The following is a 24,818-nucleotide window of genomic DNA, read 5'->3' on the forward strand; positions in this document are numbered from 1 at the left end:
CTCCAATTAGTATATCATCAATATATTGATATACAGTAATGTTTGGTGGAATAGGAATTTTCACTAGAACTTTTGCCAATGCATTATGAGCAATAGTGGGAGAATGTTTATACCCTTGAGGCAGTCTGTTAAAAGTATATTGTGTTCCCTGCAAAGTGAAGTGCATTGTGCCTTGTTTCCCTCTTCAAGAGGGATCATGAAAAACATATCTTTTACATCTAAAGCTGCCATCCATGAGTGTGATGCTCCTTGAATTTGGGTCACTGATTCTGCAATGTTTGGTACGGCTGCTGTTAAAGGTGCAGCGTTGGCATTTAATTGCCTGTAATCGATGGTGAGCCTCCATTGCCCATTTGGCTTTTTAACCAGCCAGACAGGAGAATTGTAGGGGGAGTGAGTGTGAGTAATAATATCTCACTCCTCTTTTACCACCCCATCAATTCCTGCCTGCGCTGCAGCTGGCAGAGGATTTTGTTTTGTGTTTGTGACTCGGGATGGGGGCAGGGGAATAGACACTTCTAACAGTTTTAGTTTTACAAAATCAGAATCAACCCACAGCCGACCTTCATTACCCTGCCCTGCAAAACTCTTTAAGGAACCATCAGGCAATTTCCATGACCTGCCATATAGCAAATCAAAGCTTAATATGTCAGTGCAGGCAGCACCGACTGGCACTTCAGCACAGTTTAGTTTTTTCTCTCCTGGAAGCCACAGAGCTGGTTTTGCTGTTGGACATTCTTTTACAACTCCTTTAATTTCAACAACCTTCACTTTGTGGCGACTGGGCTTTATACTTAGATCCTCAGCAGTTTTTTCAGTTATTATAGACATTTTTAAACTATCAGGGAGACCACGAATTAGAGGTGTTAGTTGTGCTCTATCAATGGGAGCCAACACTGAGGATTTTCTTGTCGGGTCTCTCTCATGCATTGCTTGTGTGCATGCCACCTTTGGCACTGAGGAAGCCAAATCGGAGAACCCCATAGTGGTAATTCTCAGCAGATCGCCTCTCTGAGGATCTATACCACCTGTCCATTATGCCACTCGTGTAGTTAAGGAACAATAATGGTTTCCAGGTATAGTAGTTAAAAACACGCCAGGACCCCAAGAACCTCCTGCCTCCTCCTCACTTAGTAAAATCCAATCTCCCCCTGTAAGGGAGACTGGCCACACGTATACGGTTTCTGACTCCTCTGGGCGTCTGGAGTATTTTTGGTTTAGTTTGGCCAATTCAGCGGGAGACCAGGGGACTGTTAGCACAGTGGTGTGAATTTCTTGTTATCAACAGCAGTTTCGGTCTTAATTAATGGTCTTAAAGGAAGTGGCTGAGAGTTGGGATCGGGGGTCCCCATGTATGGCACTAATCATTCTTATCCAGCTGGACTGAGTTGAGCTAATGAACTACTAATTAACTACTCAACTCAAGGTACCTATCCTGCCCACAAGAGGCAGGCCATTTCCTCCTGGCTGCGAAAGATGCAACAGCGTTCCTGGTGCCGCAGCCCAGGCTGGTGAGCAACAACTGGTGACCCCGACGTGATACATCGATGAGACCCTGGAAAGCCCCGACTCCCTCGCCAAGCCGAGAGCCCGAGCCAAAAGAGCCGGAGCCGGGAGCTCGAGCGAGAGTCCTTCGGAGAAGAAGGTAAAGCCGCAAGCCCCGACGTGGTATTCGCGGAAGGGAAGCGTGCTGGAGTTGGATGAATGGGCCGGGTCTCTGCTCACCCTTAAAGCCTTTGTGAAAACAAAAAATACTAAAACAAAAAGGGGGAATTATGGCACTAATCATTCTTATCCAGCTGGACTGAGTTGAGCTAATGAACTACTAATTAACTACTCAACTCAAGGTACCTATCCTGCCCACAAGAGGCAGGCCCTTTCCTCCTGGCTGCGGAAGATGCAACAGCGTCCCTGGTGCCGCAGCCCAGGCTGGTGAGCAACACCCATGATTTCATTATCATCATTGTCACTCCAAATGTCCCCGTCCCAAGTCTCAGCGTCCATGTACTGAACCGACTTACGGACTTGTCCGACCGAAACAGAGGATTGTTTTTCCAGCAACTCTCTGCACTGTGCTGCAGCGAGCAGAGTTTTAAGGTGGTTCACTTCTGATTTAAGGTTGTTCAATTCTGATTTAAAGTGGTCCACTTCAGATCTAAAGTGATCATTTTGAACTTTCATCAGAGTTTGTGTGGTCCAATTCAGTTTTAAGCTGAGGATTTTCAGTTTTGAGTTTATCTTTTGTCTCCCTCTCAAAAGCTAATGATGATTTCAGTGTCTCATTTTCTGATTTTAAAGCAATATGCTCTACATTTGCAATTGGTTCAGAGGAGACAGAGATCTTTAGCCTCTTTCTGTGCACAAGACAAACAGGCTCCAAGCACAGCACAAATAACTCCTTTACTTTTACCTTTACCTATTTCAAATCGCTGCTCAGCCTGACATTTCTCAATGCATTCCACCACTTTCTCCTCATCCTTCCAATACTTCCGAGCCCACTCCTTCCCAGCTTGAGAAGGGGCACATTTATGTTTTTGTAGCAGTTTATCCATGGCTATCCTGCTGACTACACCAATTTTACTGTCACATTAAGACATGATATTGTGTCGACAGAGGACAGAACGGGGGCTACCTCGAGCCTTTATCAATTTGATCAGTCTGCCCCTTTCCCAAGGAAGCACAGGCAGCGGCACCGGCACAAATCCCTTATATCCTCTATGTCAATTATTGAAGTTTCCGGAAACTTAATTTATATATGACAAGTTTTATTACATATACTCGTGACAGAATACAGATTCGAAGATAGCCGGTGATAGTGACTGACTACGAAAACAGATTTGATTTGGAATAATATAAAACTAAAACTGATCAGTGATAATACTAAATAGCTAGCAAGATGTTAGTAAGTAAATGCGCATAACACAGAGCTCTTACCCAATAGGCGTCCCTATGGGAGGGAGAAGAGGTCCAGCCCGTTGACTGATCCCAGACATTTCAATGGGGGGCTTCTCCCTAACATCCCCTTTGTCTTTCACCATTTTATGCTATTTCTTTACTTTCAGGTGGAGCCTGAGTGACTCTAGTCATACATAACTTTATTAGGATTGGTGTAAATTTTTCTCGCTTGGATTTAAAGGTACAGGCAAGAAGAAATTCAGGGCGCCTGCTCAGTGAGGGGTGGTCGCAGCCTGGAGGCGGGTAGCTTTTGAGGTGGAGGTGTGTTTTGGTATTAGAATTTCTAGGTTGGAAAAGACCTTAGAGATCATCCAGTCCAACCGTCCCTAATCCCCATTAAACCATATCCCTAAGCAGTTCATCCACCCTTTTCTTAAACACATCCAGGGATAGGGACTCAACCACCTCCCTGGGCAGCCTATTCCAGTGGCTGACAACCCTTTCAGAGAAGAAATACTTCCTAACATCCAACCTGAATCTCCCCTGACTAAACTTATACCCATTTCCTCTTGTCCTATCACCCATCACTAATGTAAAGAGCCCTTCCCCCACTTCCCCACCATCCCTTCTCAAGTATTTGTAGGCTGTAATCAGGTCTCCCCTCAGCCTCCTCTTCTCCAGGCTAAACAGCCCCAACTCCCTCAGCCATTTCTCATAAGTTTTATTTTCCAGCCCCTTGACCAGTTTAGTCGCCCTTCTTTGGACTCGCTCCAGGAGCTCAATATCTCTCTTAAAGCCAGGGGCCCAAAACTGGACACAATATTCCAGGTGCGGCCTCACCAGTGCCGAGTACAGGGGCAGGATCACTTCCCTTTTCCTGCTGGTCACACTATTCTTGATACATGCCAGTATCCCATTGGCCTTTTTGGCCACCTGGGCACACTGCTGGCTCATATCAAGCCGGTAGTCAACCAACACCCCCAGGTCCTTCTCCGCCAGGCAGCTCTCCAGCCACTCTTCCCCGAGCCTATAGCGATGCTTGGGGTTTTTATACCCCAAGTGAAGGACTCTGCACTTGGCCTTATTAAAGCTCATGCCATTGGCCTCAGCCCAACGATCCAGTCTGTTCAAATCCCTCTGAAGGGCCTCCCTACCCTCGAGCAGATCGACACAGCCTCCCAGCTTGGTGTCGTCCGCAAATTTACTGAGGGTACATTCAATCCCCTCATCCAGGTCATTGATAAAGATGTTAAACAGAACTGGACCCAGCACTGAGCCCTGGGGAACCCCACTGGTGACCAGCCTCCAGCCGGATTTAGCCCCATTTACTACCACTCTTTGGGCCCGGCCATCCAGCCAGTTTTTGACCCAAAGGAGGGTGTGCCTATCCAGGCCAGCAGTTACCAGTTTCGAAACCAGAACACTGAGAGACTATATCAAAGGCTTTTCTGAGGTCAAGAAAAACTACATCCACAGCCCTTCCCTCGTCAACCAGGCGGGTCACCCCATCATAGAAGGTGATCAGGTTTGATTGGCAAGACCTGCCTTTCATAAACCCATGTTGACTGGGCCTGATCACCCAGTTAACCTGTATGTGCTCATTAATAGCACTCAAGATAACCTGTTCCATGACTTTGCCCATCACCGAGGTCAGACTGCCCTTTTTTTGTAAATGGGGGTAACATCCGCCAGCCTCCAGTCCAGCGGAACTTCCCCAGTGAGCCAAGACTGCCCAAAGATAATGGACAGGGGTTTGGCAGTGACATCCGCCAGCTCTCTCAGGACCCTCGGGTGGATACCATCAGGCCCCATAGACTTGTGGGCATCCAGCTGGCGAAGCAGATCCTTGACCCGTTCCTCTTGGATCACAGGAGCTTCGATTTGCTCTCCCTCCCTGCCCTCAGACACCATAGGCTGGCTCACCTGGAAACTTCTAACCTTATTATTAAAGACTGAGGCAAAGAAGGCATTAAGGACCTCAGCCTTGTCCTCATCCCTAGTGACTAACGTACCCCCTGTGTCCAGTAGGGGCTGGAGGTAATCTTTAGCCCTCCTTTTGTTATTAATGTATTTATAGAAGGACTTTTTGTTGTCCTTTGTTGGAGTGCAGATCCTTGAAGAGACTGCACGAAGAAAACCCTGTGTAAATAAAGACTGTAGCTCAAAAGTTAGGCCTCAAGGGCAGAATGCCCTTGAAGTTAAGGATAAGAAAACTATGCTGTATGATAAGGGAGTAGTGTTTGCTTAGAGCAGAGCTTTGCTAGGCAGGTGTCTGTTTGAAATAAGCTGTTAAATATGACAAGCATATGTATCATCCAATAATGGTGTAGAAAAGGTGTGGTCTCAGGATTATTGGCAAATACTGTCTATATAAGCAATAAGAACTGCGCAATAAACGAGACTTCCTGCAGCTAACTCATATTGAGTCTTCTCAGTACTTCTCCAAATCCCTTCTCTGCAGTCCTTTACGGAGCGGGCTAGTCTAAGTTCCAGTTGGGCTTTTGCCCCCCGATTATCTCCCTGCATGCCCTAACTTCCTCCCTGTAATCCTCCCTGGACACCTGCCCATTCTTCCAAAACTTATAGACATCCCTTTTTCTTTTGAGGTGTTCCCAAATCTCCTTGGTCATCCAAGCCGGTTTTCTACCCTGGCGACTCGATTTCTGGCACACAGGGACAGCTCGCTCCTGTGCCTCCAGAATTTCCTTTTTGAGGAGTAACCAGCCCTCCTGCGCTCCTTTACCCTTGAGAGCTGTCTCCCCCTGTACTCTATCAACCAGACTTCTAAACAGCCCAAAGTCAGCTCTCCCAAAGTCCAGCTTGGCCGTTTTAGTGCTCCCCCTCCCAACCTTCCCTAGAATTGAGAATTCTATTATCTCATGGTCACTATGCCCCAGGCGTCCTCCAACCATCACATCTCCCACGAGACCTTCTCTGTTCACAAACAGCAGGTCTAGGGGAGCACCTTCTCTAGTCGATTCACTGACCAGTTGTGATAGGAAGTTGTCCTCCACACACTACAGGAATCGCCTAGACTGTTTTCTAACTGCCGTGTTATACTTCCAGCAGACATCAGGTAGGTTAAAGTCACCCACAAGGACAAGGGCTAGTGAGCGCGAGACTTCCCCCAGTTGTTTAAAGAATAGTTCGTCAGCCTCACCCTCCTGATAGGGTGGCCTGTAGCAGATTCCCACTACAATATCCGCCTTCATAGGCTCCCCTTTGATTTTTACCCACAGACACTCCACCAAGTCATCCCCAACATTAAACTCTAAGCATTCTAGACCTTCCCTTACATACAGGGCAACCCCGCCACCCCTCCTACCTCTCCTATCCCTCCTGAAGAGCTTGTAGCCATCCATGGTAGCGCTCCAATCATACGAGTCATCCCACCATGTTTCTGTGATGGCAACTATGTCATAGCTTCCCCGGTTAACGAGGGCTTCCAGTTCCTCTTGTTTATTGCCCATACTGCGTGCGTTCGTATAGAAGCACTTAAGTTGGGCTCTTGACCCCATTGCACCCCTAGGGGGAGTAGCTTTAATTCCTAAGTCATTATTTATGGGATTTTCTTTTACCTCAATGCAACTTGTGTGTTGCCCCTTACTACACATATCATCCCCTACTATCACTGAGGTGGCAGGCCGAAGGCACCTGCCTACACTCCTTCTTTCATCAGACACTGGAGGGCCGTCCTCAGCTGTTATTCCTCCAAGTCTGGCAATGCCCCCCCCCCCCTTCACATCTAGTTTAAAGCCCTATTGATGATCCCAGCTAGTTCTGCAGCAAGTAGCCTTTTCCCCCATGGAGACAAACCCGCCCCATCCCTGGATAGAAGGCCTAGCCTTGAGAAGGTCAGCCCATGATTAAAGAACCTAGGTTTTGTTCCTCACACCACTTTTGTAGCCAAATAGTTAAATCCTCGCTCTTCGTTTTCCCTCTCATGTCATGTCCTGAAGTCGGTATGATAGAGGAGAATATCACTTGGGCCCCCGATCCCTTCACCATTCTTCCCAAAACCCTGAGGTTCCTCTTAATTGCCCAAATGTTTCTTTTCCTAGAGTCATCATTTCCAACTTGGAAAATAAGAAGGGGATAGTAATCTGTGGGCCTGACTATAGACGGGAGTTTTTTTATCACATCCCTAATTGTTGCCCCAGGAAGGGAGCAGACCTCCCTATGTAAAGGGTCAGGTCTACAAATCTGGCCTTCCACACCCCTCAAAAGGGAGTCTCCTTAAACAATCACCCACCTTTTCTTCTTAACTGAGGATGTCTTCATGGTATGTATGGACCTCAGGAAGGATACTATCATGTGTGTGTTGTTGTCTTCCCTGGGGGTTGGTTCCACTTACAGCACTTCATATCTGTTATGCAGAGGAACCTGGGAGATAGATGTGGGAGCAGAGGGGGCAGGCTTGCTGCGCCGGGCAGGGACCTGCTGCCATTCCTCATTCCCACCTGAATTCCTCTTCCCGGCCAGGCAGGGAGAGGGTGAGGGCTCCTCAGTCTGAGTAGCTGTGATAGCCTGTTGGGTCTGAGGGAGGAAGCGCAGGGTGCTGGTCCATTGGTCAATCTCCCTCTCACGCTCCCTGATGGCCCTCAACCTGTTCACCTCCTCTCTGAGCTCCATCACCAGGTGGAGGAATTCCTCCACCCTGGCACAGCTCCCACAAGTGACTTCCCCGGCGGTGACCTGAGCCAATACATTTGGGGGACAAGTCCTACAGCTTCCCTGGGTGGCAGCGTGCACCCAGTGGGGGACCGTCTGGGAGGCTGCGTCGGTCATGGCTGGCACCGGGCTGGGGGCAGCCTTCGTTTTATGCCTAGTGACCACCATGACAGTCATGGACTTCCGACTGGGCTCGACGCTCTGCCTGCGCAAACTGCCACGCCCCTCACTCTGCCGCGCCACACCTCTGTTTGCCCGCTCCGGGTCGCAGCGCTCCCCAGGGCCATTTAAATCTCCCGCACCTGTTTCCGGGGCCGCCCCCCTGCGTCAGCAGTCCCGTAGGCACTGCCGGAACCGGGACACAGGAGATCCTGGCTCCCGCCTGGCGATGCCTGGCTTTTAGCTCACTCAACACTCGCTTTTTCCACCTCAATCCACCCCCCGGCCGCAGAACTTACCGTTCGTGCCACCGAGGCGTGCTGAATGACATTATAATTATAATGACATTATAATGACATTTACTAAGCCACTATCCATCATATTTCAGAAGTCGTGGCAATCTGGTGAAGTTCCCACTGACTGGAAAAGGGGAAACATAGCTCCCATCTTTAAAAAGGGGAAAAAAGAAGACCCAGGGAACTACAGGCCAGTCAATCTCACCTCTGTGCCCGGCAAGATCATGGAGAAGATCCTCCTGGCGACTATGCTAAGGCACATAGAAAATGAGGAGGTGATTGGTGACAGCCAACATGGCTTCACTAAGGGCAAATCCTGCCTGACTAATTTGGTGGCCTTCTGTGATGAGGTTACAGCATTGATGGATAGGGGAAGAGCAACTGACATCATCTACCTGGACTTGTCCAAAGCATTTGACACTGTCCCACACGACATCCTTATCTCTAAACTGGAAAGACATGGTTTTGATGGATGGACCACTCGGTGGATAAGGAATTGGCTGGATGGTCGCTCTCAAAGAGTTGTGGTCAACGGTTCAATGTCCACGTGGAGGCCAGTGACGAGTGGTGTTCCTCAGGGGTCGGTACTGGGACCAGTGCTGTTTAACATCTTTGTTGGAGACATGGACAGTGGGATCGAGTGCACCCTCAGCAAGTTTGCAGATGACACCAAGTTGTGTGGTATTGTGGACACGCTGGAGGGAAGGGATGCCATCTGCTATGAAGACAAGCTGAGAGAGTTGGGACTGTTCAGCCTGGAGAAGGGAAGGCTCCGCAGTGATCTTATAGCAGCTTTCCAGTACCTAAAGGGGGCCTACAGGAAAGCTGGAGAGGGACTTTTTACAAGGGTGTGTAGTGATAGGACAAGGGGCAACGGATTTAAACTGAAAGAGGGCAGATTTAGGTTAAATATAAGAAAGAAATTCTTTACATTGAGAGTGGTGAGGTACTGGAACAGGTTGCCCAGAGAAGTTGTGGATGCCCCATCCCTGGCAGTGTTCAAGGCCAGGTTGGATGAGGCTTTGGGCAACCTGGTGTAGTGGAGGATTTCCCTGCCCATGGCAGGGGGGTTGGAACTAGATGATCTTTGAGGTCCCTTCCAACCCTAACCATTCTATGATTCTATAATGAGCAAAGTTCAACTAAAGGACAAGATTTCTTGAGGCAACAGTTGCGATCCATCTTCCTTGATGGCAATGAGACGGTTATCTTCACCAGATGTTCTTTGCCCCTGATAACAGGGATGAGCCATGGTACCTCCGTACCACTCTAATCCCCACTTCAAGGTGACGGGGAGAGGAGGGACAACCAGGAGCCAGAGGCTGCTTCTTCCTGTAGGCTGGGGCAGCGTCTGGTGGAAATTGGAAATTGGGATGTTGGGGTGGGAGTTTCTCAGCCAGGGTAAGAAAAGCCTGCCCTGCCACTATGCCGAGGCATGGGGTGGCCCCCTGGCCCCTCAGCACTGGGCCACACTAGTGGTCGACAGCCCTGTGGAGGAGAGAGGTGACCCTCAGGGTATGGGGGGGTGTTTGTGCTCGGGTTTGGACATGGGCAGGGCTGTGGTTGGCAGAGCATTTCCAGGAGATAGGGTTTGTCTGAGGTGGATGGGGATTTGCCTTTTAGTTTGGCTGTGGAAATGAACCAGTTCCTGGGCGGTGCTGGGGTTAACTCTGTGCTTGGTCTGAGCTGGGATTAACCCCACTCGTGGACTACATTGGGTTTAGCACTAGCACCACATTTGAATTGCACAGCCCCACATTTGGTCTGCAGTGGTGTTGTGGGTTAGGCCGCTCCAGCAACCGAACCCCACACAGCCGGTCACACCCTCCCCCGCCCCCAGGAATGAGGGAGAGAATTAAAGGAGAAACGGGAAACCCGTGGGTTGAGATAAGAACAATTTAATACAGATGATTTAATACACAGTGTAGATGCTCACCACCCCCTCTTATCCGCAGCCCGTCTCGTCCCGAAGCTGCAATCCCGGACGAATGTGAGGCCCCGAAATAGAGAGAGGCAGAGAGAGAGAGTACTCCGAGAGTGGGAGTACTGGGAGAGAGGGAAAAAAAAAAGGCAATAGAGCAAAAGTGCAGAAGCGCAAAAGAGCAAAAGCGGCGAAAGAGCCAAAGCGCAAAAGCCCTTCTGTCCGGCTGTCCCTCGCTTTTATACTGGGCATGACGCTGCATGATATGGAATACTAATTGGCCAGTTTGGCCCTCAATCTTAAGTTCCACCACAAATCACAAGGGGAATCGTGGCCCCCTTGTCCCGGCTATGCTCCCCCCTTATCCCGCCGTGCTTCTGCACTTCGGCACACTGAAAAGTCCTTGGAGTTTCACTTCCAACCACAAACATCAACTTGCTATCAACATTCTTCTCAGAGCGAGCCTCTGAGTAAAACCAAAACACGGAGCTCTTCTTGCTGCTAAAAAGAAGAGCTAACTGTCCCAGCTAAAACTAGGAAAAGTGGGTCTAGCCCCACATTTGGACTCTGCTGGATTTAACCCCACTCCTGGGTTGAGCTGGGTTTAACCCTGCATTTGGACTGCACTGGATTTAATCCCACTCATGGGCTGAGTTTGGTTTAATCTCACTCCTGGGATGTGTGGAGCTTAATCCCATGTTTGAGCTGCACTGGTTTAAGCCCCACACTGGGACTGTAATGGATGTAGCCCTGCACATGGGCTGCTTGGGGTTTAGCCCCGCATTCAGGCTGCAAGGGGGTTATTGGACTGCACTGGCCTCACAGGGAAAAGCTGTGACTGGTTTTACTGGTTTAGTTGGGGTAATTCCAGCAGCCGGTGCTGGGGTCGCAGCGGGTGCTGGGGTCACAGTGGGTGCAAGTGTGCATGTGTGTATGCTGGCTCAGCTCAGCCTAGCAGGCATAGGGGTCCATGGGTGCTCAGCACTCCATCGAAAGTGCTGGGGATGGTGAGTGGAGCTCTCCTCTTGGCCTTGGGGAGCATCACCCCAGCAGTGCCCAGGGTGGGCGAGGAGGTGCCCCTGGGCACTGCCAGTGGTCCTGGGGGCTTGTCACCTGGAGGCGGTGGGGGACATGCCTCCCTCCCCACCGGCACCTATTGCTGGGCTTTCTCTGGGCACCCAGTGGCATTTAAGGGACAGGGGTGTCTGGTTGCAGGGAACCGATCCAGCAGCAGAGTTGATGCTCCTCCCACCCCAAAGGTGCATGTTGATGCAATTCTCAGCTGGTGCCATGGATTTGTGCCACCTCTGGGTCTAGCCGTGCTGTTGGGTACGAAACTCTCCGGCCTTTCACTCGCATCTGAAGAGAGGATGGTGCCGAGGTGTGCAGTGTTGGTGGGGATGGAGGCCACCAATGCTGCAGGGGTGAGATGCTGCCAGGTTTCTGGGCAGAGCAGTGGCCATAGGGATGGGCTTAGGCCACCTGCAGCTCCTCAGAGCGAGACACAGCACTTCTGCAGGGCTGCCAGGAGGAGAGGGGGTTAGCAGGGCGCTGCGCTTCCAACCCTGCAGGAAAGCAAGAAGAGGGAAATTTCTGCTGCTTCGAAATGCCATCGCCTTTGACTACAGGATGGGTTTCCCACAGTGGGCACTAGCAAAGAGGAGGATCTGGAGCGCTCCATCAGCTCAGGGGCAGGAATGCAGCATGATGCCATGTCCAGGGCGTTAGAGCCAGCTGGCATCAGATGTTGCCCATCGCAGAGTGGCTTTTTGCAGGTGAGTGACTCTGGCAGGGTCCAGCACGTGGTGGGCAAAGCTACCAAGTGCTCTTGGGTTGTTTTATTTGCTACATCTCCATTGCAGTGATGTTGCCCCGGACCACCCTGGGGAGAGGTTAGAAGGCGCTCCAGCTTTCTGTGCTCAGTGAGGACCATCCCATGTCTCTCCCCTGCCATCTTCAGCCCCCTGGCACAGCATCATCTGCGTGTGTGTCCTCCTGCCACCCCTGGCTCTGCGTGTGGCTTGTTCTCTTTGAAGAGCGACTTCAAATAAAGCAAAGCAAAAAAAAAAAAAAAACAAACCCACTGTCTTTCAGAGCACTGAGTGCAATGAAAAGTTTGCCTCCTAAAGCAATCTGCACCGGGCTTTGCCAGACCATGGCAGGGCATGGCACAGAGCGGCTGTGCTAGGAGGACTGTCACACCCTGCGTTGGCATCAGTGCTGGTGCACATGGCTGTGATTTGGGGGAATGGGGGGATGTTTTGGCTCATGACATTTTGGTTTGAATGCAGGAAGGGGCTCACAGCAGGATTTTTCCCTGCATCTCCCCAAAAACCTTTGGATGGGCTAAAATGATGCCCAGCAGGACAGAGATCAGTACGGGATGGAGGGTGGCACCTTGCGTTTCTGGCCTGCACCTGTGGGTGCCATGCACAGCCCGATCACCCTGGCCATGCTAGTGACAAGAGCATCCTGTGCCAGGGGTGCAGGATCCAGCACCACTGCCTTCCCTGCTGGGGCCAAGCCACAGCCCCAGGCTGGACTTGGTCCCACTGCCCTGGCCACAGCCATGGGAGGTCACCTAGCCTCTGGCAGGTGGCAAACGCCTCTTGGCCTGGGATCAGTATGCAGGGAGGAAGAAAAGCTCTGATTGTTCCTTCTGCCCTGGCTCGGCTCCAGGGCCACTGTGCCAGGACTCCCTGTCCCTGGGATGTCACCACTGGTGCAAGCACAGAAGGATGCTTTCTCCACCTGTGTGTGCCCATCCATTGGGGTGCAGAGCCGCTAAGGAAGGTGGCCTGGAAACGCATGTGTGCGTGAGCTCATATTGCATGCCTGTTTTCCCCTTGGCCAGGGAGTTTGGTTGCAGAAAGTAAGGGGATCCTTTCTGGGCAGATGGTTTTGAAGCTCTGCCTGGCCCAGGGCACCTGGCCCTCTGCCACGCTGCCGCACCCAGGGTGGGCAAAGGTTCCGAGTCTTCCCCCGCTCTGCAGTTCCTTCCTCTTTTGTTTGTGGTCTTCAGGCAAGTGAGGAAGGGCTTGCCCTGTTTCTTCTTTCTGTGGTGGTGTTCAGCTGTGGTTAGGTTTCAGCAGTGCTCAGTCAGGCCATTTATTAAGCCAACGTGTATGTCGGGGGGGGCTTGGTGCTGCCTTCCCCCATGCCGTGCTGGCAGGGGTGGGCAGCTGCCCAAAAGAGCCTATCTGAGGCAGGGGAGCTCATGGGGTGCTGAGATGAGGATGGGGAGTGCTGGAGGGGCCCTGGGACAGAGGGTGCTGAAGGGTGGGAGGATGCAGGGTGGCCCTCAGGGTGAGTGGTGGAGGACCACTAAGGGATCACCATGGAGATCAGGGGTTGGGATGTGGCTGGGGTCTACAGAGATGCCCTCTGCCACCATGTAGAGGTCTGGGGTGCCCCTGGGTTTCTGGGCATTGCCACCTGCAGCCAGGCTGGCCGGGCAGGGCTTGCACTGTCCCCCGGGGATGTTAGCAGCAGCTGGCTGCAAATCATACAGTGTCCTCAGCTCTTCCCTTGTCCATGCAGGGAAAGATGCCTTTGAGCATTGCAGCTGCAGGGTCATTTTTCCAGGCTGGTCTTGAACCAGTCAGTGGCCCTGAGACCTGGCAAGCTTGTGTCACCAGTGAGCCAGCACCCAGAGCGTATCCCCCTGCCACAGAGAGGCACAGTGGGTGATGGGTGCAGCAGCTCTGCCTTCACCTTCCACAGCATTTCCATGAAAACCCAGGGCAGTCAGGAGAAGAAACTTTTTTTTTAAACTATTTCTCTCTGTCCACACTAACACACTCTCCCTTCTCTCTGACCACCCCCAGTCCTTCCCCCTCAGCACTATCCCCTTAAACTCTGGCCCATGTGGTGTTTGGAGTAATTTTTGGTTGCTGCTTTTAAGTGTATTTTAAGTCTGGGATTTTTTTTTCCATCATCAAAATATTTTACTTTCAGGCAGAATGTTCCCAGTTAGTTACCAGCATGGTTTTGACAGAGACCTTTTAACTGATGCTTCTTGGGCGTGTTTCTACAGGTGGTTTGGTAGGAAAAGCTTATGACAGTCTCATTAAATTATTTACGTTTGAGGCTGCCTGGTGTGTTCAGAATGGGGCTGATGCAGGGTGCTGTGTGCCTCCCCCCCCTGCACTCCCCAGATCACCGGTGCAATGGAGATGGGCAAGTGCCGTGGCACTGCTAGAGGGCTCAGCCATTCAGCAGGGAGGGCTGGTGCTGCCATGCACCAGCTTGGCCGCTGCAGAGACCTACAGCTGCCACAGTGAGGATGGTGGCCTCTTGCACGCTGTGTCCCTGTGGCTGGGGGATGAGTAGTGTGTCCACGGACTGGGGTGCAGGATGCACCAGCAATGGCAGCCGAGAAGGAGGGGTTGGCACTGCCCATACCCCTAGCAGGGGGGTTGGCTTGCTAAGAGGGGACTTTGCAGTGATGCACGGATCTCTGTGTGCTAGCTGAGCTGCAGGACTGGGGACCCCTTGCTGACTTGCTTCTCCTGAACTCCAGACCTTCCGGGGGTCCCCTTTGTGCCCTGCAGAGTGTCCAACTATGAGAACTTCTGCTCTTGGACCTCCAGTCTGGAGACCTTCCTCCTGACCAGATATATCACCACCTACAGGTGATGTTTCCTTGCAAGCTGCCAAGCACTTTGCATGCTTCAGGAAGAAAGGAGCCCAGCTGCTTCTAATTATCCCAGCAGGCCAAATTAGCAGGCTGCTTGGAAGTCAGCTGGAGTCTGTAAAGCATAGCCCTGCTGAAAATTGCAATAGCAGGGGGCTCAGCAGGGGCTGGCAGTGGGAAGCAGGGATGTTTGGGGCCTGTAGGGTGAAAGTGAAGCCAGCTGCTGGGGAGCTGCTTTTATCAATATCCCTGTGCCTTTGTTGCTGCTGTGCAATGAATCTCTAGGCGGGTGAGGGGTGTCCTCCATGGAGGACCCTTCTGGGCACCCTGTCTCATTCCTCTGGAACCCCCAGCCCCTGGCTCCTACTGCTCACTGGAGGGTCTGGGAATGGTTTTAGCTCCAGCCCTCGTGCTGTGTTGCCCATGTGCATCAATGTGGGAGTGGAGTGCAGCGGAGCAGCCCCCCAGGACCTGGGTAGAGACCTCTGTCCCTCCTCTGGGTCATGGTGGGGTTGGCTTCATGCCATCCCTGTCCTAACTGTCTGCTTTTCCATCTCTCTCCACAGCAGGAAGAAATCGCTGACAGATGAAGAGAAACAGAGGTAGGACTGGCTCCCACTCTGGTCCTGTGCCCTGGGGACTGGCTCTCATCCCAAAGGCTCTGCTACTGTTCTCAGTGGGGTCCCTGAGGCAAGGACTGGGTGTCCCCATGGGGGAACTGGCTCCCCAAGCCTGGGGGCCTGAGAGAAGGGTTTGCCCCAGGGAGGTACCTTTGCAGCAGGGACTGTGGGGCTGGGATGGGAGTCCCATCAGTCATTCTTGGAGGGATGTGCTGGGCTCTGGGGGGATGAGGGCAACTGCCTGGACCCTGCCCAAGCTGTAACAGGGGTTGCCTCTTCCACCAAGCTCTTGGCACAGGGGGCTCCCCACATGGCACCTCCTTAGCAGTACCAGGAAACTATGCACAGCTGGTGGGGGGGACATGTCACCACCTCGCCTCCCCATCTGCAGGAACAAGAACGGGCACGTGGGGCCATGCCTGCAGGATCTGGCCCACCCTGGCACCTGCACTGTCCATGGGTCAGAGATTCTGGAGCTCCTACTGCCCAAACATCACTAAGGTGAACCTGCTGGGCGCCAGCTTCTGCCTCCTTGACGTCACCATGCAGGCCATCAGTGAGTCTCCATCCATTTGTTCCCCTGTCCATTCATTCCCTGGGCATCCAGCCCCGAGTGGTGGAAGGGAGCCCAGCACCCCTCTGTGCGGTGGTTCGGTGTGACAAGGGCTCCTTGTCCTCTCCCATGCAGTTAAGCCAGATACTCCAGAGGGCTTGGTGGTGGAGCCCATCCCCCTGGCCCTGCGATGGCTTTATGTGAGCTGGAATTCCCCCTCCTCCTGGCCCAAGGAGTCCCACTTCTAGCTCAGGTTTCGGCTCCAGTACCGTCCTGTCATCCACCGCTCTTGGTCCGTGGTAGGTGGTGGGCAAGGGGAGGCAAAGCTGGCACAGGAGCAGGGCAGGCACAGGGCCGGAGGAGGGCAGCAAGGGGTGCACCCTCCTGCCTCATAGCTCCCCTCTGCCCTGCACAGGTGGAGACAGTGAACCTGTCTGAGGTGATCACAGATGCCTTCACTGGGCTGGAGCACATGATCCAAGTCAGCACCAAGGTACTCAATGACTTCTTTGCCTCAGTCTTCACGGGCCAGAGCTCCAGCTGCACAGCCCAAGTCCCAGAAGGCAAAGGCAGGGACTGGGAGAATGAAGAAACGCCCACTGTAGGAGAAGATCGAGTTTGAGACCATCTAAAGAATCTAAAGGTGGACAAGTCCATGGGACCTGATGAGGTGCATCCTTGGGTCCTGAGGGAACTGACAGATGAAGTTGCTAAGCCACTATCCATCATATTTCAGAAGTCGTGGCAGTCTGGTGAAGTTCCCACTGACTGGAAAAGGGGAAACATAGCCCCCATCTTTAAAAAGGGGAAAAAAGAAGACCCAGGGAACTACAGGTCAGTCAGTCTCACCTCTGTGCCTGGCAAGATCATGGAGCAGATCCTCCTGGCAACTATGTTAAGGCACATGAAAAATGGCTTCACTAAGGGCAAATCCTGCCTAACTAATTTGGTGGCCTTCTATGATGAGGTTACAGCATTGATGGATAAGGGAAGAGCAACTGACATCATCTACCTGGACTTATCCAAAGCATTTGATACTGTCTCACATGACATCCTTGTCTCTAAACTGTAAAGACATGGTTTTGATGGATGGACCACTCGGTGGATAAGGAATTGGCTGGATGGTAGCACTCAAAGAGTTGTGGTCAACGGTTCAATGTCCAAGTGGAGGCCTGTGACAAGTGGTGTTCCTCAGGGGTCGGTACTGGGACCAGTGCTATTTAACATCTTTGTTGGCGACATGGAGAGTGAGATCGAGTGCAGCCTCAGCAAGTTTGCAGATGTCACCAAACTGTGTGATGTTGTGGACACGCTGGAGGGAAGGGATGCCGTCCAGAGGGACCTTGACAGGCTGGAGAGGTGGACCTGTGAGAACCTCATGAAGTTCAACAAGGCCAAGTGCAAGGTCCCGCATGTGGGTCGGGGCAATCCCAAGTACAAATACAGGCTGGGCGGAGAATGGATTGAGAGCAGCCCTGAGGAAAAGGACTTGGGAGTGCTGGTGGATGAGAAGCTCAACATGAGCCAGTAATGTGCGCTTGCAGCCCAGAAAGCCAACCATATCCTGTGCTGCATCCAAAGTGGGGCCAGCAGGTCAAGGGAGGTGATTCTGCCCCTTTGCTCTCGTGAGACCCCACCTGGAATACTGTGTTCAGCTCTGGAGTCCCCAACACAAGAAGGACATGGAGCTACTGGAGCGGGTCTAGAGGAGGGCCACAAAGATGATCCGAGGGCTGGAGCACCTCTCCTGTGAAGACAGGCTGAGAGAGTTGGGGCTGTTCAGCCTGGAGAAGAGAAGGCTCTGGGGTGATCTTATAGCAGCTTTCCAGTACCTAAAGGGGGCCTACAGGAAAGCTGGAGAGGGACTTTTTACAAGGGCATGTAGTGATAAGACACTGGGCAATGGCTTTAAACTGAAAGAGGGCAGATTTAGATTAGATATAAGGAAGAAATTCTTTACATTGAGGGTGGTGAGGCACTGGAACAGGTTGCCCAGAGAAGTTGTGAATGTCCCATCCCTGGAAGTGTTCAAGGCCAGGTTGGATGAGGCTTTAAGCAACCTGGTGTAGTGGAGGGTGTCCCTGCCCATGGCAGGGGAGTTGGAACTAGATGATCTTTGAGGTCCCTTCCAACTCAAACCATTCTATGATTTCCTGATGTGGGGAACCGGAGTGAGTGGAGCACTGAGGTTCCAGGAAGAGGGACTCAGGCTGCAGCCTCCAGCGACCCTACTGGGTTGCACCATCTCTCCCCAAAGCCCCTCCAGCACCCTGGGCTACCCCTCTCCAGCCCCTTCTCCATGGCACACACACAGTCCCCCTTCCAAATATCACTCGGATCAAGCCCCAGCTCCTGGGGTCTCTTAAAGTTGACCCAAAAAGCTCGTCCTATGGACTGTCCAAAAACTGGTCCCATGGTGGAAGGCAGAGCTGCAAGGGGTCTAAGTGGCTCCCAGTCCCATGGCAGGCTTGCACCTGTGCTGCTGTCATTTGGGGATGGCCCCCCACAGCTTCAGGGCAGAGCAGGGCTCCCCAGAGCACCATTAGCACCCTGGGGGCATCCTTAGACTGCAGGATCCCTGGGGCACAGGGGCACCCTTCCTTGCTCCTCTCTGTGGGTTCTTGGGATGCACTCCATGGGTTTGGGTGATTCTCAACCTCTCTGTTCTTCCAGACCCAGCCACCACTGCAAGTGAAGAAACCACTACAGACACCAGACTGGAGAGCCTGGCTGAGGAGCCCTCGCAGGCTCCCAACCCTGAGCTCATCAGTGAGTAGAGCTGGGGGTGGTGGGCAGGAGGGGGTCTGCCCGCAAGCAGCTGCCTGCCTGGGTGCACGTGTGGCTGAGTAATGGAAAGGGTTTCTTGCCCCATGCCTGTGTGTGTCTGGGGTGCTGGGGTGTCCAGGAGCCTGCAATAGGGTCCTGAACCCTTCTGGGTCTGTAGGGAGCTTGGCCAGAGCCATCTCTGGGTGGAGCCAGAGAATCCCTGCTTTTCCTCTCTCTGAGGCATCCAGGGCTGCAGGGCACCATGGAGGTACTGGGATCCAGCAACTCTCCAGGGTGGGAGCAGACCCCAAAGGAGGACAGGGTCCATCCCTGCACTGACCTGCCCTGGCTGCAGGGTTCCTACCAGGTGCTGGGGGCTGTGGCACTGTGGCATCCCTTAGCCATGATGGTCTCTCTATCCCAGACCACAGCGACCCCCTGGAGAAGATGGCCATCCTGATGTCCCTTGGGATCTTCACTATCTTCATCCTGGCTGCTGTTCTCATCATCGCCATCTTCATCTGGTAGGTTGGGTTTGGAGGGGGTCTGCGTGACTGCCTGTCCCCATCCCACTCTGGTCCCTGAGTCCCTAGCATAGGGTGTCCCATATCCCCCCAACCCTGCTCTGGAGTCCCTGCCCAAACAGACTTGACACCAGCCCCATAAGGTGGTTCATGCTCCCCTTGCCCCCTTGGCAGGGCTGTTCCCTCCCCACATCAACACCTCTTCCCAGCACACCCCACCAACCACAGCACTGCCCAGCCTGCCTGAGGTCTTCCTGAGGAGCCCACATCCATGGGACTTTTCTCTATATCCCCCAAAGACGCTGCTGCTACTAATGTCTCCCCAAAGCCTCCTGCCTTCCTGGGGATTCTCCTGCTCCAGGGTCAGCACAGAGATCCCTCCATATGCCTTTGCCCCTGGGAGTCCTGTCCCCAGGCACTGCCTGGCTGACCCTATCCCTGGGTCCCCTCTCGTCTTGCCACTGCTGGGCTCTCCCTGCCATGCTGTGTGTCGTGGGTTAGGTTAAACCGTCCCCCCCCCACACAGCTGGTCACTCCCCCTCCCCCACCCCCAGGAATGAGGGAGAGAATTAAAGGATAAACGTGAAACCCGTGGGTTGAGATAAGAGTGATTTAATACAGATGATTTAATACAATGTAGGTGCTCACCACCCCCTCATATGCGAAGCCCGTCTCGTCCCGAAAACTGCAAATCCCGGACGAACGCGAGGCCCCGAAATAGAGAGGGGCAGAGAGGGAGAGATAGTACTCCGAGAGTGGGAGTACTGGGAGAGAGAGAGGAAAGGAAAAAAAAAAAAGAAAAGCAATAGAGCGAAAAACACAGCAAGCGCAAAAGAGCAAAAGCGGCAAAAGCCAAAGCGCAAAAGCCCTTCTTCCCGTCTGACCCTCGCTTTTATACTGGGCATGACGCTGCATGATATGGAATACTAATTGGCCAGTTTGGCCCTCAGTCTTAAGTTCCACACAAATCACAAGGGGAATCGTGTCCCCCTTGTCCCATCTGTGCTCCCCCCTTATCCCGCCGTGCTTCTGCACTCCGGCACACTAAAAAGTCCTTGGCAGCTTGTTATCAGCGTTCTTCTCAGAGTGAGCCTCTGAGTAAAACCAAAACATGGAGCTTTTCTAGCTGTTAAAAAAAAAAACTCTGTCCCAGCTAAAACTAGGACACTGTGGCTCTGCTGTCAGTCCCTGTCCTCATCCCAGCCCTGCCTGATCTCATGACTGGCTCCTGCTGTAGCCCTGGAGCTGACTCACTGGAGCAGCCGGGCACAGCTGGGTGGGGATGCAGAGCTGGATCCTCAAGGCCACAAGCTGTCCCAGTGCCTAGGGGGCTTCTTGGAGTCCTCAGTCACTGCTGTTCTGTCCCCAGGCTCCAGGTGAGGAAACATAGCAAGGACAATACAAAACCCCACAACTTCTTGGTTGCTGCCGCCCACTTGAAGGTGCTGCTAAGTGAGTCAGGGTGCAGGGGGGCACAGAGCAGGGGGGCTTCATCCACTGCTGCTCTGGGGAAGGGGGCAGGTGGGGCTGTGCCCCCTCTCGCCTCCTGCCCTCTTTCTTGGCAGAGGCTCAGATCCTGTAGTGAGTCCTGGCTGAATCCTGCTCCCTGCACCCACTCACTCATGTGTGGGACTTGATGCCACTGCTGGCCCTCTCAGGGCCCATGCCTCCCAGGCTGTAGACATTGCCAGAACTCCCAGCACCCTGAGGGTGCAGGATGGACCCTAAGGAGAGAGGCTTTGCTCCCAGGAGCTTTGGGCTGCCTGTGCCTGCCAGGACCCAGCTGGAGGCACCTTGGACTCACCCTGACAGGCCAGTCCCCACTGCCGGGTGCTGCTGAACACATGGGATGGGGCACTGAGCCAGCCCCAAACTTCACTGCCCGGTGTTGAGGGATACCATGAGTGCAGGCTCCCGTGGGTACTGAGTCCTGCCCATCACCCTGCACCAGCCACCAGCAGGCAGAAGGGACCCTCATCCCTCTGCCCCTCACCCCTGTGCCATGGCCAGACGTAGCAGTGATGCCAATAAAGGGGGTAGCATTGGCATTGCCCAGGCAAGACCCTCTCTTGCACATGGTGCTGGGCCAGGGGAGAGGTGAGTGGCGCTGGGCAGGAGGAGAGATGCCAGCTTGGGGACAGTCCTTGCAGGAGGTGCATGCACAGCAGGGCTGGTCCCCAGACAGGGCAACCCCTCCCCAGGAGCCTGGGGGAGGCTGAGAGAGACCCTCACTCGGGCCAGCCCTTGCTGAGTGCTAGAAGAGGATGCAGGCAGCTGCCTGGGGCATCTCCCATGCCCTCGCCAAGCCGGTGGCAGGGACAGCTGCCCTCACTTGGCATGTGGCTCCCTCCTGGCTCCTTGACCCAGCCCTTCTAATCGCTTCCATGTGTTGGTACCTCCCGGCCCCGGTGCACAGTGCCAGCAGCCCGATGAGATCCAGATGGGGTTGGGTGTAAAGTCAGGCAGTGGCGGCACAGGGAGTGCAGGGAGCAGAGCCAGCGAAGGGTGAATCCCTGTTCCTGCCCCTCCGGGGGGACATGTATCACTCCTGGCTGGGCCCTGGGGCTGCCCTTGAACCCAGGGTGCAGAGGGAGCCGAAGGGGTGGGTGGGGGGTGTGTGTATGTGTGCGTGCTTGTAAGGACTGGGTTGGAGAGGATGGGGCAGGGCTGTGCCCTTTGCAATGGCTTGTGGCACTGCCAGGCGTGTGTCCAACAGCCCCCTGTGCGATAACCTGCCTGAGGCTCTGCCCTCACTGGGTGCCCCTACACTCCCATCCCAGGTGTGGGTGCATGGGGGCTGCTCATGCTGGTGTTTTGTTCTGCAGGGTCCTGGCCTCTCACTGCTCCTAGTGAGTGCATTCACTCTGGATAGGGGAGATAGGATTCAGCCCTCCATCTCCAGTGTGCTACTGGGACGGCACCATCCTTGGATGGGAGCAGAACTCTCCATGGACCAAGTAAGGCAGGTCACCAAGCTGGGGAAGTATAAGGGGCCAGATCCTACCTGGGTTTTTGGGCCCAACAGCCACATCCTCTCTCCCAGGTGCATTCCAGACTTTGCCAGGTCCAGCTGTGTCACACTGCCATCACCTTCTGCTGGACTCCAGCATCCCACCCAGTCAGTGCTCCCCCCTATCCTGTTGTGCTCCTGCACACTGGCAAGAACATGCCAAGCTGAAAAGTCCTTGAGGTCTCAGTGCCAACTATAAACATCAGTGCGCTGTCAGCGTTCTTCTCAGAGCAAGTCTCAGACTAAAACCAAAACACAGAGCTCTTCTAGCTTTTAAAAAGAAGAGCTAACTCTGTCCCAGCTGAAACCAGGACACAGAGCCTTGCACATCCACAAGGCAACATATGTTTGTGCTGTGCAGGCAAGCTCAGGTAGGTAGATGAGAAAGGCTGGGCAGAGAGGACCCAGAGCTGTACTGTCCCCATGTGCCAAGCTCTCTGTCCCCTTCCTTAGCCAGGGCTGGGCTGGCCAGGTGTTGGGGACACCCAGTTCTGGTGACTGGGGTGTGATCAGGACAGCTTGCGGGCAGGAGACACACATTTGGGTCCTCATCACTGTGTCCCACTGCCCTTGGCCCTGTAGAGTGGCCCCTTTCCTCTCTGATAGAAGCTTTAGAGATAGGACCTGGGTAAAGGACCATGTTAAATTTTTTTCTCAACATTGCTGTAACAAAAAAAGCACCAATTGCGATATCTGTCTGAACATTACGGAAAGAAAAAACACCAACTGAGCTACAGACTTCCTGAACAGCTTATAAAAAACTTAACTCCCACACATGTGCCCAGACCCGGGGTCCAAAGAACAGAGGGGCCTGGAGACCCCTGAGTGACAGTATTGGGCATGCGCACCACTGCCGGGTGGTGGGTGGGGTTAAGCAAAACTGTTCTTGGAATATGCTAAATGATTCTCAAAAGAATAATGAATATGTAATGAGGAACCCCAATAAAGGAACAGGATTGACCAACATCAACTGGGGGGGGAAGAAGAGGAAGAAGGCGGCACCCACAACATCATCGGAACATCACAGTGGCAGACAGAACACCACCCCCCCACCAGACGATGCTGCAACTCCGTGATGGTATCTCTCTTCTAACTCTTCCTTTCCTTTCCTCTCTCTCTCTCTCTCTCTCTCTTAGCGTTTTCCTCTCTCTCTCTCTAATAAATTTGCTTGGTGCTTGACTCCATTTTGAGTCTTAATTCTGTTCCCGAGAATATGAACAAAAACCACGCTCTGGTCTATGACCGGCACGTGGCAACCTGCCATCCATTTGGCAGCTGGAGATACCAAGAGCACGTGAGAGCTCTGTATGCTGCCATGAAGTCCTGCCTGCCTGCAACGCGGCTGCCTGCTGGGATGCCCCCCCACCCCAACAACCTGTAGATGTGACACATGGGCAGTGGGGACCCAAAGGAAGCAGCAAGCTCAGTGCTTGGGGGAGCTAAAGATGCTCAGTGCTGAGTACTGCACACCCAGCTGCCCGGGGGGAGGATGCCCTGGTATTATCCAACAATGAAGGGGTTAAAACTTTTGTAAGAATTTCATGAAGGGTTTAGTAGGCAGTTTGCATATACCTAAGGAACAGTGTAAACCACCAGTTTACTAAATTTTCTGGGACTGGCAGAGTACCAGGTGTCTAAGAAAAAGGCACAGGTGATACAAAAGACTGTTTCCCAAGGAGAAAAGCTGGGAACTGAATGAAAGGAGGCAATATGTCGTACTTCTGCCTCCCCGAGTCAAAGAGAGAATTAAGGAGATTTTGGGGAATGACAGGATGGTGCAGACTGTGGATATCAATTTTGGACTGATGGCCAAATCTTTGTATGAAGCCATAAAAGGGCCAGGAGAAGCCCTGGAGTGGACACCAGAGTGCCGGAAAGGCTCTGATGATATCAAAAGACTTTAATGAAAGCTCCTGCCTTAAGACTGCCAAATTTGACCAATTTTTTTATGTTATATGTACGTGAAACACTACAAATGGCTTTGGAAATTTTGACCCAGATATTGGGGGATTGAAAAAGACCTGTAGAAGCTCAAAAATTAAGTATGGGACAGAAGATCACTGTATTCATTTCACATGCAGTACTGACAGTCCTGGAACAAAAAGGACATCATCAACTATCCCCAAGTAGAATGGTTCAGTATCACGCTGTGTTAATTGAACAAGATGATGTAACCTAAGTATGCCTTTGGAGTTATACATGCTCACAGAGCCATATGGAAGGAACAAGGACTGCTATCCTCTCAAGGAACTCCTGTAAAACATAGAGTGGAAATTATGAAACTATTCACAGCAGGTTCTTTACCCAAGGAAATGGCTGTAACAGACCAACATGATTAAAGGAAACCAAAGAGCTGATGAAGTAGCAAAAGCGTATCCTTTAGTAAAATAGTTGGTGCTCTAATTCCAGAGGTAAAAATAGAATCAAAAGCTTTGAGATACAATACAAAAGAAAATGAATTAGCTAAACTTTTGAATTGTGATAAGAAAAATGAATGGTGAGTCACACCCAATGGACAATGTATAGTTACAGCTCCAATTATAAGGGAATTGTTGCATCGAACTCATGAAGATACACATATGGGAGAAGATGTGTTAGTTTTGGCTGTTGAGATGTGCGATTGGACCCAGAATGCAGCAGCACGCAGAAGGAATTGTTAGACAATGTCAAATTTGTTGTAAAAATAACCCAACAATACAAAAACCCTTCCACCTGGAGAGGTAAAATGGGGATATCTCCCCGGGGAATACTGGCAGATTGATTTTTC

General features: G+C 52.5%; 1 pseudogene; it reads left to right on the top strand.

Moving 5' to 3' along the window:
- Positions 1-7,732: 7,732 nt before the first annotated feature.
- Positions 7,733-20,623, top strand: LOC147526292 (interleukin-11 receptor subunit alpha-like; annotated as a pseudogene).
- Positions 20,624-24,818: the final 4,195 nt, after the last annotated feature.

This window comes from Tauraco erythrolophus, chromosome W (assembly GCF_009769465.1).
Source record: "Tauraco erythrolophus isolate bTauEry1 chromosome W, bTauEry1.pri, whole genome shotgun sequence".
Lineage (NCBI taxonomy): Eukaryota > Metazoa > Chordata > Aves > Musophagiformes > Musophagidae > Tauraco > Tauraco erythrolophus.